Source organism: Thermobia domestica, chromosome 14, assembly GCF_964235325.1.
Source record: "Thermobia domestica chromosome 14, izTheDome1.hap1.1, whole genome shotgun sequence".
NCBI classification, from domain to species: Eukaryota; Metazoa; Arthropoda; class Insecta; order Zygentoma; family Lepismatidae; genus Thermobia; species Thermobia domestica.
Genome location: NC_137467.1, coordinates 68,034,078 through 68,046,997, shown reverse-complemented (window position 1 = coordinate 68,046,997; position 12,920 = coordinate 68,034,078). Strand labels below are relative to the sequence as shown.

The 12,920-nt window shown below is 35.2% G+C and overlaps 1 long non-coding RNA gene across 3 annotated transcripts in view; it reads right to left on the bottom strand.

The window, feature by feature from the left end:
• The window catches only part of LOC145670615 (uncharacterized), a 201,852-nt gene that overhangs the window by 98,422 nt on the left and 90,510 nt on the right, over positions 1-12,920 (bottom strand). For all 3 annotated transcript variants that reach the window (XR_014128362.1, XR_014128364.1, XR_014128363.1), the window contains exon 3: positions 595-752. This is a non-coding gene — a long non-coding RNA (uncharacterized LOC145670615). The remainder of the gene's footprint in view (positions 1-594; positions 753-12,920) is intronic.

The window sequence follows — 12,920 nt, the reverse complement described above, 5'->3', positions numbered from 1 at the left end:
TTATTTTTAATTAAGTGATAAACAATTGAAATTAACTATTTAGAAATTGCGTATATTAGTAATCTGTTGGCAGAGAAATTACGCGCTTTCTAATGTTTAATATTTTGTTTAATTGGCGAAGGGAGTAAGATGTTTGATTAGTCGTACGACATCCCCCAAGGACTAGAAAGAGAGGAAAATGTTTTCAAAATTGCATGAAATGAGATAGTGGAATGTGAGAAAATATTTTACATGGTATACTCGAAGAAATTTGTGCTATTTTTCTTCTTCTTATGAATACTATAAGTAAGTATTATATCAAATTCTACCTTGTAATTAACAGTAATGTCATTAACCCTTTTAATAATTGAAGACTACACATTGAAAATTACGTATAATTATTATATTTTGAGAAAACTGGTAATATCTATACGACATTTCATTTGTGAAAACTGTTATTAAAAAAAAAAGATTTGGTACACTATCTTTGATGTTAATCCGTATGTGAACGACACATCAAAGTGGGTAGTTTGCAAAAACTTGAATTGAGTTTTTCTAGTTGTAAAATAATACCTTATTTAATTAAGTAATGAAAAATTCTCATTAATACTTTACCTCAAAAATTTCTTCTGTATGCAAATATTTTCTTGTTTTACCAGTATATGTTAAACACCTATTTGAAGATGCGCTCCAACGCTGAATTCTCGTTGTATATAAATTGCGTATTAATTAATTGAAGTGTAAAGCTGTGTAAATGTTTAATTAACGTAAGGCTGAAACAAATGAAAGGCAAAACATTATTTTGATACAAACACTGTAAATATCAAGAATAGTTACATATTCACGAGTAGGTACAATAAATGGTTTACAGAGTTGGGAACTGTATGTTTTCTGAAACTGACAATGCTAATGTCTACTTATCACAATATCAAAAGAACGATATGTATTTGGAATTCAAGTAGACAATAACTTAGTTCTATTGACTTTCTCAAGTATGTACACATTTTAATTTATATTTAAAAACAATTATGATCCAGAAAAGCAAGCCAATATAGGAACAAGAAGTGCATGAAAAAAAAAGAACAACGTTCTTAATGATTATATATAATTTTACATGCTATGACGTGAGATAAACGGAATTTACTTAAGCTAATGTATGATCCAATTTGCATTTTTGGAATGAATCCAATGAAAAATTTAGGTTTACAACAAGAAAGAGTATATGTATGGTAACCTATTCTAACAAGATATGTGTATAGGGATTTTTTTTACAGCTTTTACGCGGCGCGATGCCACCAGCTTTGTTACGATAACTAGGTGTATTTAGTGTAGATGTGTGGCTCCGCTGTTACTCAGTGCCAATCCACCAAAATAGTTATGACGCACTATTTGTGATCTTATCAAACAGTATGAGATCATTACTTGGAATACAACACTATTCCTCTTTGATAAGATTTTAAGTTAAGAATTCCTTTCTGTGTGTGTATAGCTCTCTTCCTCGAGAAATGTTAGTACGACAAATCCTGCTATTTTACGCCTTACAGCAAGGAAAATTACCAAACGAAAGTACGGTCGCGGAGAAAAAAATGATATTGGACGTAGGTGGCACAAACTGAAACACACTGAAGACACAAAAAGATAGTTCGCTGACACCAATAAGGAATATACTCGCCGTGTATAGCAATACAGGATTCACAACGTTGTCTTATGCTGGCAATAAATGTTTGTAATAGATAATTTTGTATCTGGGTCCATTGTTGACAAGGAGCCCATTGAATATCTTGTAAAATTTATCGAGTTCTATAAGGCTTGCAATGCGTTGCCCCAGATCATCTCATATATGCTCGATCGGGTTAAGTTCCATGGACCTAGACGGCCACTCCATTCGTTGAACATGGTACTGCTCAAAGTAGTGATCGACCAATTGTGCTCTATTGGTACGAGCATTATCTTTCTATAGAATGAATTCCTGATCTCTAGCACGTGCAAGGGGTACAACGTGACGATCCAGAAAATTATCCCTATAGTGATGAGCTGTCATTGTGTCACGCAAGAGAACACAGATCAGAACGTCCTCCAAGCGAGATGCCACCCCAGAAAAGCAAATATGATCCATCATAATTTTCCCTTTCAAAAATACTGGATCAGAACAATCTCCGTCAACAATCACTGTCTAGAGAAAATCTACTCTTCCTTAAAAAGAACTGACTGTCATTGCTCCTGGGTCTAATTCACATGCGCTCTTGTTCAAATTTAATCGCTGCCTCTTGTGACACCGGGTAAAGAATATATACACCACTGATCTTCTGGCATACGACCCAACTTCGTGAAGTTTCCAGTGTATTGTACTGGTTTAAAGAGGACGTCACATGGCAACAACGGCCTCCAAATGCACTTGAGTGGCTGTTGCAGACTTGTTTCTTCAACTTCTCAAACGGTTATATCGATCATCCTTTCTGATGTCACACGCAGACGACCAATACTGCAACGTCTCGGAGCAATTTGGTTCTTTGGAACTTTCTCCATAACCTGCTGAGCACTGCTCGATCGATAGTGAGCCATCGGGCCACGCCTGCCTATTGGTGCCCTGCTTCCAATCGACCGATGGCACGCTAGCGTAATTCATTCGGCAAATGATGCTTCGTTGTCATATTCGCGTGTTTCACCTCACTAGACTTGAAAGTGTACTCTGCACACACTGTCAGCCAACAAGTCCGTGAGTTCATGAAGTTCTCGCCCGTACCTAATACTTTACGATGTCGTTTGAGGACAACATAATCGCAAGTTCTTCTACACGATGTTTTCCCGATTTTCGTCTATGCTCGTTATATTGCGACATTCATTTTCCTTGCATTTCATCATCCTCTCCCCGTCTTCTATTTTTATTACACATTTTGTCTTTGTTGCTTAATTTATGACGGCAGTGTAGTTTCAGACAAGAACACCTTCATTAGTTCGCTGCTTTGAAATTGGTCTGAGATATCTGGTACCCCAATTGAAGAGAAGTCTCAGGGGGATAGATGTATCAGAAATGAGGTTCCCGAAAATTCGGTACCAGTATATACTCGATTCCTACACTCTTTACTGTGAACAACAGGGCTTAGAATATGAATTCACTGAAGTGATAATTCCTTTTCGTAATAAAGTAGATTTATTATCAGAAGATAGGAATATTTACATTAAGTTTAGTAAAAAACATTCGTTACAAAATCTGCTAACTTACATTATTGACTGAGAATGACTCCCAAAGTATTGTTGAGAATGTTTAAAGGCCAGACTGCCAAAAATCCAAAGACGTGATAATCTTTGCTTTATTTAATAAGAACACACTTAGTTGTAATGATGAACAAAAAGAAAGAGAAAGAATTCGAAAAAAGGAATCCAGACTCGAGTAGAATATTACGCAGATATAAGCCTTCTAATCCCCATTAAGCCTACGCACGATGCTGCCCACCGAGTTTTCTAAGTTAACTTCATAGTAGCCAAGATACTAAAAGTTTTTGTAAGCTCTTTGTATGTTATTTCCGCTTCGGCCTCTGTGGCTGTTGCGCGCCTACTTATTGAGCACAAGAGTTGAAGTGATCGAAGACCGTTAGAAATCCAAATCCACCTTATTTCATAGTGTGCTAGGTCCCATTCTCTGAACTTCTAGGAGATGGAGGAAGAGACTGCTAGATTGTTCTGCACCATTCGCTTCTAGCAAAAATCGCAGTCAGGCGGAATAGTGCCTCTGGCGGAGTTTTTGCAAGTTTTAAGACCACGCTGGGAGAATTGTTTTAAACCTAACTTATATTTCTTCTCTTTTTTTCTTTTGCAAATGAGACTGTAGTACAAATTTATTTTCTTTTTTATATACCCATTATATGCATACAATTATTTCCAGATCTGTGACTGAGAAAAACTGCCACAAAGCTTTTATTCGCGGGGATGTTACCTGATGAAGGGTCAAAATTTGTGTTTCCTTTACGTATGTAACTTCAACTTTTCAGCCTGTAAATTTCACGAAGCTATTCGGAGTCTAGGGTAGGAAAACTTTACTTAGTATGAGTAAAGATGTGAGATATTTAACGAATGTGAAATGTACACTTGTTTCCAAAATTGTTGTCGCATGTCTTTAGCAAATACATAAATAGAAATAGCTCTCTTTCTTGCGGAAGAAAATGTCACATTTCTTCTTTGGAAATAAGCAGAAAAACAAAACTTATATTTCCAAAAACTATTTCAATAAAAAATTAAGAAATAAGTCAGTTATAATAAAAAGAGAAACTTTCGTCCAAAAATTCCATTTTCGTAAACGTTGCAAACGCGCAGCGAAATTTATAAAGAGGGAGGGAATTTTATGCTTTGTTAGAAATACAACGTAAATCTGTCATTAGATTAGTTACTATAAATGTGGCACAGCTCTAACAATCATTGCTTTTAAGCATTTTACATTTGAACAAAGGGCTAAATAGAAATGAGCTACAAAATGTGCGAAGCGATCAGGCATTTTGTGTTAGTGGTTTCGTTATATGCGTCTGCCAAGGTGAAGTCCTTACCGTGCCTTTGAAGAAGCTTGTTCTTTACATACTTTTCTTCCACGTCACGTCGAAAACCACACCCTATAGTAACGTTTTTTTTTAGAAAAGCTTGATTCTTTGAATTCCTAAAATAACATTGTTTTGTTCTAATAATGCTCCCTAGTATTATTCTCTTTCTTCTAGTTTATTTGACTATTTCGAAATAATTTAGAATTATGTCTTTAAAAACATTAAAATTGTCAAGAACTTTATAAATGGGGAAGCTTCATTTATAATCATTTTCATAACCAAAATGAGAAACTTAAAAATACTGGAATTTAAATTAAGATATGACTAAACTTTTATAAAACAGTAATTAAATAAAACATTTACTTCCCATAGTTTCTGCAAGTAATATGTAGGAAATAGACAGAAATAATGAACTAAACTATTAGATGTCGAATAAGAATTACTAGGGATAGTTCGAAAGCAAAGTAATACATTCTCTCTGCTTCACGAAAATAACAAACATTTTACAAAAATAATGGTATTTTTGCTGTATCTGAAATTTGTTTAGTAAACAAATAAATTAAATACAATTATATAATTCAATCACTCTGACTCGATAGCTTGAAGAGACACTGTGTCGGCAAGATCTTTCGGCTTTCTTCGTAGCACACGAAGGAACAGGAAGTTGATCCGAACCAAGGAAAGGGTGTAGAAAGAAGTAATGACACTCAGGGCCTGATAGGTATTGCTTGTCACATGTTCTTCGCAGGATAGTATCTGTTGCTTCTTGACGCGATGAAAGAAACGAGAAGTTCGTTCGTTATGGTGTTTGACCATAAAAACTTTTAAAAGCTGTGGATGGTGGTAAATCAACAAAATAAATTACGTTTGCAGATGCAATTTACACAACAAATAACACGAATAGTGTGATAAGCAGAGAAAGCAGATAAACTGTTATATGGTAAGAGTATAGCAAAAAGGAAAAAAAAAAACAAGCACCTGAGTATGTGGGATAGTAGATAACGTTCTAATCTACCAATCAGTTGATCCATGTTCGAATCTTCGTCAGGTGTATTTTGTTTATTATCGCCGAAGGAACAGCCATTACTTGTAATATTAGAGTTTTATACAGGGTGTTAATGAACTATAGGGACAAACTCTAAGAGGTGATTCCTTACATCGAAAAAAGAGAGAAGTTCATATGGACCTGTGGGGAAAAGTGCATAGTTTCAGGACTAGGGCTGTCGAAAATCGCGAAATTCCCAAACATCAATATGTCCTATTTCGACTTCCAGAAATTGTGGATGGTGGTCCTTATCAGGTAAAGGAAGTCACGCATACGCAATCCAGAAATGCATATTTCATTTTCTGTGGGTGTATTGACTTTTCCGTACAGGGTGAAATTCCCAGACATACCATCAACCGAATTTTGAGATATGCTCTGACTTCATGATCGGTCCAAGGTAGGCAAATGATAAGCCTTGATAGCAGTGAACACAAAATCCTTTAGCGCGATGTCGGAAGTGTTAAGTATCGTCAGCAACTCGGTATCTCGTATCGGGAAAACGCATGCTGCAATGTTTTCTTTTACGCTTATAAGTGATGAGAACGTGAAATATACTGTGACGAAATACATTGCATCACACATTATTGCGATTACTTAAAAAAACATGGAGCTGCGGGTTCCTAACCCTTCCGACTTCCCTCCAAGGTATTGGATGTCCATTATTGTTAAGGCCACCTTCTCCCTACTTTGGTCCCTCTTTGAAATCAGCGTATATATGAAAACTCTATTTAGAGCATATCTGAGAATTACACCCTATAAGGAATATCTATAGCTATTAAAAATTGACGAAATATGCACTTTTGGATTGTGTAAGTATGGCTTTCATTACGCTAATAAAGACCACCATGCACAGTGTCTGGAATTCGAGATAGGGCCTGCTTAAATTTGTCTCTTTCCCGATTTTGGTCAGCCCTAGTTCTGAAACTATGCACTTTTTGAAACTAGGTCAGCCCTAGCTCTGAAACTAGGTCAATATGAACTTTTTCTCCTATTTAGATGTGAGGAATCACCTCTTACGGTTTGTCGGTATAGTTCATTAATACCCTGTATATGGTTCCATTCTGTTAGATTTTTTCTTGTTCTTGTCTAAGGTAATAATATAAGGCTGAATGTATGATTATAACTAGGTAGATCAAAAGTAACGGTGTTGTAGATTTCTTTCCATTAATAATATATCAAAATAAGCTTACATCCAAAACTAAATATACAAGTAATTGAAGTGAAAGTAGAAAGTTTAGTGAGTCACCACTGAGGAGAAGAGCAAAGCAAATAAGCTGAGGCGCTTTAAATTGTGTACCTTTTCTATGTGTTAACTGTGAACTGAACACCCGTTTTTTTTAAAAAAAACAACAATAATGTTATCAATGAAATACTTCTCTGTGTGGAAACATAAAGAGAAGAAAAAACAATATTAGTAAATTTATTTATTATTATAAGTTTCAGTATGTTGAAAAAAGAGATTATGTTCACTATTTAAGGAGAATATGCTTAATAAACTAGTGTTCATACCGAGTGGAAAAACAATATGTATTCTAGAAGGTCATTTTCTATTTTGGAATACTCACGTCAGAATGATAAGAATGCAACATTTACAGAATCAACCCTATCAAGAGATTGATCATGATGGGAGATCATTTAGTTTAGAATCCCAAGTTAAGTTGTTGAACCATGTCTCATATAGTCACGGTGCTGAAAGGGATGTTACACTCCCAGTGAACCAACTGATCAGTCTTATAACTATCAGTTTGAGGCAAGATGATTGGTTTGTGAACTGTGAAAGGTCTATATTAATCGACAAGCTATGCACGGAGGAATTTCCACGTAACCCGATATAGATTAAAGTCACAAATCTGTGTAGAGAAGTTGATCACTCGCAGAACTATTGTGACACATAATTAAACTTGATTTTTAGCTTCCCAAAATTGTACTTCTAGGTTCCTAATACGGGTTCAAAAGATCAGTAAATCTACATTATAAAATTGAAACTCACTATGTGATCCTTAATCTCTTGAACCATCGACCAATCTCAATCAATTTTTGACGTAGATGCGGTTCTGGACTGGGGTGTTGTAACCAATTCATTTTAATAGTAGAACTTAGGTTGAGGGAGGAGGGGTAGATAGGAAAAATAAATAAATCTTAATAACCCTTGAACCACCAGACCGATCTCGATCAAATTTTCAACATAGATGAGGTTCTTTACTGGGATGGATTTTATCATTCCGCTTTGACAGAACAACGTAGAGGAGAGGGAGGAGGGGAGATATATAAACAGCAATATGAATAAAAACAAAAGTGACTATCTTTGTGACTTAATAACTCTTGAACCACCCGACAGATTTCAATCAAAATTTCAACTAGATGAGGTGTGGAACTGGGAAGTTTTTTTATCATTTCGCTTTGAAGGAAGATTTTAGGTAAGGGGGATGGCAGGAGAGGAAATATATGGAAATGAATAAAACTTAGTAACTCTTGAACTACCCAAGCGATCTCGATCAATCTTTCAACATTGGTTAGGTTCGACCTCGGATGTTATTGCCATTTAACTATTTCGATGCAACGTAAGGGAGGAATAGGGGTAGATATGTTAAAGAATGAAAATAAATGTGACTGTCTTTGTGACTTCATCACCCTTAAACACCCTATCGATCTTATTCAAATTTTCATCATAGATGAGTTTGAGACCTGGGGTAGTTTTATCATCTCAATTTGACGGTAGAACAAAGAGTTAGGGCGAGGCAGAGATGTATGAAAACGAATAAGACTTAATAACTCTTGAACCACCCAACTGATCTCGATCAAATTTTCAAGATAGATGACGTTCTGGCCTTGGATAATTTTTATAATTTAAATTTGGCGGTTCAAAGTGGGAGAGAAAGGAGATATGTAAAAAAAAATAAAATAAAAATGAAACTGGCTGTCTTGGTGACTTCATCACTCATGAACCAGCCCAACCAGTATCGATCAAATTTTGAACATGGATGCAGTTTGGTCTAGGATAGTATTTACCGGTATCTATTTACTTTGACGATAAAAATTAGGGGAGGGGGAGGAGGGACTTAAAAAGTAAGTAAAACTTAACTTTTGAACCAAACGATCAATCTCGATCAAATTTTAAACATGGATGAAATTAGGGTCTTAGTTTTTTTAACATTTCTCTTTGACAGTAGAAATTCATGGAGGGGAGGAAATACCTAAAGTAAATAAAACTCAATAACACTTGAACCAACGGACCCATCTCGATCAAGTTTCCAACCTAAATGAAGTTTGAAACTGAGATGGTTTTTGTTATATCACTTTGGCGGTGTAACTTTAGGAAGAAGGAGAAGAGACATTTAAAAATGATCTAACATGACCGATATTAGTCATCAATAGCTTTTGGCTAGCTGAGATTAACAGTGACATTTCCGATGCTTTTTAAATTCAAATTCAGCCCCACAGTTTGAGAGAGGTAGGAGGGGGATATACATAAATACGATACAAAATGACCGATATTAGTGGCAAATCTATAGATTTCCAGGTTGTTGAGATGGACAGTGACACTTCTAATCCCGTGTCCCGCAACATGGGGAGAGAAGGGCGATATATAAAAACTATCGAAAATGACCCATATAAAAGAGCGCATTAGTAATAGTAAAAAGTAACTGACTAGCGGAACTATAATTTCTTAATTTACCCCAGGGAAGGGGATAATTGATGCCCGTATATTCTAAAAGTCAAAAATAGAATTCACAATTCGTTTAAATATATAGGCTGGAACAATCTTTAAAAGTCACTTAAGAACAAATGAAATAGCCTACATCGAACGAAAAGAATATGTTTATGGAAATATTATTTGGAATTATTCAAACCTGTTCCCCAATAGAATAGCATATCAATCGAAGTGAAATGAAAAAGATCCTAATGAGTCCAACTGCTAACTATCTTAGAGATTTAATTTAAACAGCTAAAATGCTTACTCACTTTGGCCGGCTTATGAACACAAAATGGGAAATTAAGATATTGTAGCAGTTGTCTTACTTTCTTTGCTGGAGTTGTAATTTCCAAAAACGATGGATCACATGGTCACAGAGTTGTAAAGAAGAGTTTAAATGCCGAGTTTCATCTCCCTATGATGAGACATTCATCAGAAAGTCTCTTTTGGAGTATATTTTTAATATTTTCTTTCGTCGCTTAGAACATGTATGAAACTAACATGAGAAAAGTCCGGCCAGAGTTAAGTAACAGGAGGAAATTTTTAATTAAATGAACTTTGGGGCCATCCTTTGCGAGGCAGTGATGCATATTTAAAATGTTATACGAGCCATACACTGACGTATTTTTCCGCCGTAGCCATAAAATTTCTTGCGCTAGTCTTGTTAGCAGCTGTCAATACGTTAGTGTATGGGGCCTGGCGTACGTTTACGTACCGAATTTTTATACGCTGGAAAAGTCTGGCTGCTTTTAACTTCGAGCGTAAATACGGCGCGTAAAAACGGCTCAGATGAAAGTCTTTTCGAGCAGCAGGTGGTCTCTTGCCCTTTCCACAGCCTTCTCCCTGGTCTGGTATTATTGTTTTCAGAAGAGAAAACCTGTTTTTGTGTTGTGCTCGCGAATCGTTGCTGAGGTTTGCTGGTAGACTCACCAGAAATCATCATTCCAATCTAGTTTCAGTCTTTCCATACAATATATGATTTCGGCTAAACTAATATTTCCTATTGCACAAAACGAGACATTATTTCCTAATTAAAATTCAGAATTAATTTTGAGTGTACAGAGAAAAAGTATTTAAATCCAATACTTCCTAATCTGAATTCGCAAATTATGAGAGCTCCTCCGTGGCTATATAGTCAGCGTACCCGTCCTCTGTGCGGGGCGCCCTGTTCGATTCTAGGCGGAAGCTCATGCAGTTCGGGTTCTACTTCTCATATAGGCTCGCTAAACTTATCGAACCTGATGCCTTTCGACTAGGAATTTAAGATTTAATTTAATATTTGGACATTAGTTTTTTTTTTCACACAGGTAAAGGCGCATATAAAGATGAAGTCACACCTTCAGAGTTACCCACGTTGTGATACTGAAATGAAATCTTTGAGTTTAACTTCCCACGATTATGCCATTTAGACTAAAGAATACAATAATTAAGCCAAGTAGATGATGATGAGAGAATTGGTGGAATGAAATTTGGGAGGAAACGAGAGTACCCCGAAAAAACCCACGGACATGATGTTGCCCACACAAACTTATTTGCACGGGGATTGAACCAGGGACCCCACGCACCCGAGATAAGTGCTTTAGCACTGAGCCGCTGTGGCCCTCTGTTGTGATATTTTTTTTAAAAAAAAAGTATGACTGTCAATAGCATTTGACCAATTCTTGCCGAATTGAAAATTATCTATAAAACATATGTTGCTCCCACTATTGAGTATTGTTCTCCTATCTGGTCTATGGCCTGCCCTACTCATTTAAAAAATTAAATTCCGTAATTAATTTCTTTTTAGCCATTGTATCCTACCGAGTACCTCACCTCCGAACACTTCCAAAAAATAACGTTTTAAAATCCCTCAATATCAAACCTCCCCTAGTAAGAAACAAAATTTCTGACCTAATATTTTTCCAAAAAATTGTAAATGGCCACATATCATATGAACAGTTGTTAAGTCAGATCAATTTTCGCGTACCCGCGAGAACAACACGGTGTAGTGATCTCTTTTACACTCGAGCTGTGAGAGTTAATATTATCCAAAGGTCCCTTCTAAACAAAATTAGATCAGTACCTATAATCAGTTACCAGAAACTGTAGACGTTTTTTCAAGTGAGTATACTTTCAGATCATCTATTAAATAAGCTATTTTTGTAATGTCGCTGTTGTCTTGTACCATCTTGACCTCAAATTGTTATTAAATTGTTATCAAATTGTTAAAATGTTTCAGAGTAAAATGGCCTAGTGCTGTATCTGTAAGTTTAAATAGTAGTAATCCTGACCTTGAACAAGATACTATCCGATATTTCCCTGATAACACGGAGCAAATAATTGAGTTTGAATATCGAAATTCGATGACGATTCTTGCTATTTTGACAATGTGCTGCTTGTTTTTTTTAAGTACTTTCTCAACTTTACAAAAATTTATAGCGAAATAGGTTCAGAAAGTAACTATTTTTTCACGCGATCTTTATATTACTCGTAAAAAAATTCAATAAACCACGATATATAATGTTTCTTTCTTCGTATATTGTTCAAAACCTCAGTTTGTGCAAATATTTAAATCTAATAATAATCCTATTTTATCATTAATGCTTATATACTAAGTCAAATAGCAAATCGTTGTACAGTTTTTTTTCTGTATGGTTGCTTCCCAGCCGTAAAAGTTCTGGTTCAATTCGAGGTTCTGGCCATGTTAAATATTTTTCAACATTGTATTATATCTCATCATGATGGGGATATGTTTACGAACACTTACCTGAAAAGTACAATAGATTTAAGCCCAAAAGAGCTCATAACTAAGACCAGAATTGAAAATTACACGCATTTACAGGAAATACACTCATAAATATATATTAACTTATTAAAGCATTTCTCAATCTTAGTGTTGGGAGTACTATCAAACCTTCCTAGATAAATGTCAACTTAAGGTATATTGCCATAAAATATTATGTAACACTCAATACTTGTCATTTAAATAATTTATTTCACGAACAACTCAATCGTTTTACCATGTTTGTAAGTAGTATATGCATCATTATTAGGAGAATTGACATAATTGACGCAATCTGCTACTTAATAGTGTATATTTTTCATAGACATTACATATTGAACATAGTAGAAACTCATCTTCAAGACTGCTTCGTGTGGATGTTTCCATATTACAGGCTATTAATTAAACATTTATTTATGAAATATGTATTTATGAACTATCACCTAAGGCGTTTTTCAGAAATTCGAAAAAAATTCTCCCTCAAGAGTAAACTACCCGTTGTGGATTTTTTCAGGAAGAATTAGTTACATCATATTGTCCGGTTATTAATAAACCATTTATTTATCAATTACGAACAAAATTAACTGACTCGTGTTTGAGAAAATATCTCGAAAAAACTCTCAGGCAAGAGTAAACTAACCTTTTTGTATTTTTATCACAGAAATAACTTATGCCAGATAATAAAAGTGGTAATGAAATATTGATGTACGAGAAGAATCGTTAGTCATTTTCGATAAAATCGCGTTTGTCTTTTTATTTTCATCTATCAGTGAACTTCCTTTATTTTGGGGGATAGGAAGAAAATTCGAAAACCTTCCCTTGGAAATCTGATAAAAGTATTAAGTTTAGAAACTTATCACTCGAATTTAAAGAAAATTATCCGATGTTGAGTTCGCCCTTACTACTACTCAA